Raw genomic sequence first — 4,364 nt, forward strand, 5'->3', positions numbered from 1 at the left:
GTGTATCTTGTTGAACAGCATACCGTGTCCCCTGTGGAATGCCCTCTCTTCCTGAGAAATTTCTTTCAGCAGTTTATATTAGGAAAAGCTTTATCTTTTTCCCAGGAACTTAAAAGTCTCCCAACTCATTGTTATTAAACAAACATTGTATAAAACAACTTTTGTCTCCCTCTCACATAATTTTCCATTAGAAGATGTGTATCACTTAGTGCGTTTTCCTTTGTGTGTTGTTGGGGATGTCATGGAATGGCACTTGGTGTCCATTTCAAACTCCTGTGTGTCTTCTTCCTCCTAGGATTCTGGATTGAAATCAGTTTCTAACTTTTCTTGCTCTAATGCAATCTCTGGAAGGTGGTGGCTCTTGCTGGTGGTTGGCACAGTTCTGGGGTGTGGATATTTCTGTAGCAGTGATTCAGTGTCCAGCTGTTTGCTCCAGGGATGTCATGACACGTAATTGGGGTTCCAGTGTATCCCCTGATCCTGGAATTGGAGATTGGCAGTGTGGTCCAACTTCAACAATTTGGTGTGCTGAGATTTGATTCTCTGCCATCCTGATTATAGCAGACATGGCAGCTTCCTTGGCAGGAGATTTGACTGAAAGGGCTCTGAATGTCACTTCTGGCAACTCAGCCTAGAGCCTACTTCTCCTGCCTTACCCATGATCCATTCTTTAAGCACCTAATGCCTGATGTTATTTAAAAAGCAACTGAGTGGATTGATTCTGTTCTTGCACCCTGATGGATAGTCCTAAGCTGTCAGGATGCTTATATTCAAGTCCTTTTGCTCCTAAAGCTGCCTAGGGTCTGCTCAGTTTCCACATCTATAGATCTGTAACAGGAGTAACCTCTTTGTCTTGTAATTGTCTGGGCCTCTGTATGTCTGCCTGTTGGTTCCTGCCTCCCTCAGTGACTAACATTTATTTGGGGTTCTCCAGCTTACTGAGCCCTTTCTCACTTAACCCGCACGGCCACTGTATGGGAGGCCAACAGGGAGCTTTATTGTAATTATAAGACTGTGAGGTAAGTGCAGAGGCATGTAGGAAATGGGGGGCCGGTAGGTGGAATTCTGCGGGCTGCTTGAAGGAGTCAGATGAGGCTTTAGGAGGATGTGGCACCTGAGCTGTGAAGAGTGAGATGGGCAGTGGTGTGGTTTAGCAGCAGCGGGGAAAGCAGGCACAAAGGCTCCCAGGCAGGAGACTGTGAGTGGGTCAGGACCCTTGGTAGGGTGCAGAAAAGGCAGTTGCTGGAGACGAGGCCGACAGGCAGGGCCTGTGTGAAGGCCCTGGCATTACGGTCTGAGGACAGTTTAGACTTTTCCCTGTAGATCAGGGAGCTACATGATGCAGCCTCACACTGTGACAAATGGAAGGAGGGAGATTAGAAGCCGAGAGTTGCTCTATAGCACAGTAGGACAACCGTGGCTGACAAATATTTCAAAGTAGCTAGTAGAGAAGCTTCAGTGTCCCCAGCACATGAAAATAGATCTGTCTGAGATGATGATATGCCAGGTACCCTGACCTGATTATTATTCATTGTGTACATATACTGAGGTGTCACTCTGTACCCCCAAAACATGTTTAATTACTACATGCAAATTAAAAGTAAGTGGAGAGACGGTAGGAGACTGTGGCGGCAGCTCAAGTAAGAGGTGAGTGGCAGGGAGGTGACCAGGTCCTGGTGACGAATCAGGTGTGGAGGGTCACAAAGGAGTTGGTGCCCAGGTTTCTGGTTTTGCCATTTGGATAAATGGTGCTCGCTGAGTGTGTTAGTTAGCTTTGTGTCACTGTGATCAAAATAAGAAGAGCCAACAAGAAGAGCTTAGAAGAGGAAAGTTTATTTTAGGCTCATGGTTTCAGAGGTCTTGGTCTGTGGTTGGCTTATTCCATTGCTCTGGGCCTGAGGTATGACAGAACATCATGGTAAAAGGACATGGCGGAGGAAAGCTGCTCACCTCACGGCATCCAGGAAGCTGGGAGAGAGAAGGAGGGAGAAGGGAGGATAGAAAGAGGGAGAGAGAAAGGGAGAATGAATATGATTAATGTGCGTGAGCACGAGGGGGCCAGGGGCAAGACAAAATCACCAGGGGAATGCTCCCATGATCTACTTCATCTAGCCATATCCCACCTGCCTACAGTTACCACTCTGTAGTCCATTCAAATGCTTAATCCATCAAGTGGATTAATCCACCAATAGCTCTCATAGTCTAATCATTTCACCTCTGAACATTCCTTCATAACACATGAGCTTTTGGGGCATATTAAAAACCTTAATCATAACTCTGAGAGTGGGAACTCTGGAAGAGGGTTTGGACACACTAAATCTGAGGTTATCTGGTAATCAGCAGGTCAATTGGTCGGAAACTTGAGAGGTCTATCTTGCTCAAGTTATATACTTGAGAGTTGTTTCAGGTTCAAGCTGAAGTTGCCACCTTGGGTGTGGATGAACATTTTTAGGGGGAACACGGAGATAGGAAGAGGGGGAATTGAGGATATACCTGAAACATCAGTTTTCAAATGGATAGAGACCTAGCAAAAAGGCAGGGAAGAACGATCAGAGATAGAGAAGGAAGATTAAAGAAGGGGAGAAGTTCAGGGTGGACACGGTGGTCAACAGAGTTGCAGGGATATCCATAAAGTCAGGAGGGAAATTTCCCTTTGGATCTGGCAGATTGCTGGTGGCAATTCAGTTGATTTTCCACAAACATATATTGAGTGACTACTATATGCCAAACATTGTTCTAAGTCCTCAGACTCCAAGAATGGCTCTATTTTCATTCTGGTGAGGGAAGACTACTAATAAAGAATGAACAAAAAAATTAGTATATTTGTGGCATGTTAGAAGGTGGTACAAGCTGTAGATTTTAAAAAGTAGAACATTTAAAGGGGAACTGAGAAGTATGGGGCAGGAATTGCAATTTGAAATATGTTGTCCATAAAATTACATTTGAGTAGAGATTTGAAAGTGGTGAAGAGTGCACTATGTGACTCTGGGAAAAAGGACTTCAGGCAAAGAGCCATGAAAAAGTCTTGAGGTAGGTTGTACCTGGCATGTTATGGGAACATTAGCCAGGAAGGCATGAAAGTCCAGGAGTGAGGAGTGGGATGGGGGTCAGTCCCTCAGGTCCTGGAAGGAATTTGCTTTTAGGAAGTTTCTGGAAGGTTTTGAGCCAATAAAAGACATGACATGGTCTAACTTATGCCTTACAAATGTCACTCTGACTACTGCAGTGATAAAGGACAATAGGGAAGGCAGGAAAGCAGCAGGGAGATGGGCTGTAGTAATGAACCAGGCAGAAGATGGCCTGGTCCACCTTGGCTCAGGGTGGAAGCAGTAGAGGTGGTCAGCTGTGGTCAAATTCTGGATATATTTTGAAGGTAGAGCCATAAGAATGCATTGGCATGTGGGGTATGAGAGAAGAAGGAAAGAATTGCTTTGAATTTCTTAGTGTGAGCAAGTGGAAGGCTGTAGATGAAGGTTTGGGTTCAAAGATCAGACGTTTGGGGTGTGTTGAGTTAAAGCTGTCCATTTGACACCCACACACAGGTGTGGACTAGGTCCTTTCAGTAGTGTGAGGGTGGGGGATACCAGATTGCCCTGCTGGGAGCAAACTGGAGGTATAGAGCAGAGACAGAAGCCGGGGATGTGCGTAGACTATGTCTGCTTGGCAGTGGAAGAAATGCATGCCGGGTAAGTGATGGGGAGGGATGGGTGGAAGGAGGCTTTGGCAGGAACTTGTTTACAGGAAGAGGTGAAGAAACCAGAAGTCTATCACCATAGAAGAAAACTTGTTCCTGCCGGAGCCAGGTCCTTGAGGAAGTCAGTGATAATGGATGCCTCTCTATATCCAGGATGTCTTTTCCTCTGAGAGGGGCTGAGGTTGAGGGTACAGGCAGATAGATTTCTAGGTGGTGAGGAGAAGGAGCAGGAAATTTAAAAAAAATTAAATTATATTTCTGTAAATCAAGAATGATAGACAAGTGAGAAGTGTGTGTTAGAGAGTGGGGTTGGGCTGGGAATGTGAGGAAAAACCTAGAAGTTTATTTATTTATTTATTTATTTTTGGTGGTGCTGGGGATCGAACCCAGGGCCTTGTGCATGCTAGGCAAGCACTCTACCAACTGAGCTATATCTCCAGCCCCACTAGAAGTTTAGAAGAGCCCCTGGAGCAGGTGGAGGGTAATGGAAATTCAGTGCTGAAATGTGGCTGATGCCATAAACAGTGTGGTGAGATTTTTCTCAGCAGCCTTAAGGGTAATCTTGGTATAGGAGGTGGACATTTAGAGTACTTCAGAATTTGGAGTTTATGGGAGTAGATATGCTAGATAGATGATGTTGGAGCCAAGGTAATTGACAAGAGAACGATCA

At 45.3% G+C, this 4,364-nt stretch overlaps 1 non-coding gene across 1 annotated transcript; it reads right to left on the bottom strand.

The window, feature by feature from the left end:
- Positions 1–4,059: 4,059 nt before the first annotated feature.
- Positions 4,060–4,132, bottom strand: Trnaa-agc (transfer RNA alanine (anticodon AGC)). Its single transcript has one exon. It is a non-coding gene; the product is annotated as a tRNA-Ala (tRNA).
- Positions 4,133–4,364: the final 232 nt, after the last annotated feature.

Source organism: Sciurus carolinensis, chromosome 13, assembly GCF_902686445.1.
Source record: "Sciurus carolinensis chromosome 13, mSciCar1.2, whole genome shotgun sequence".
In the NCBI taxonomy this organism is placed as follows: Eukaryota; Metazoa; Chordata; class Mammalia; order Rodentia; family Sciuridae; genus Sciurus; species Sciurus carolinensis.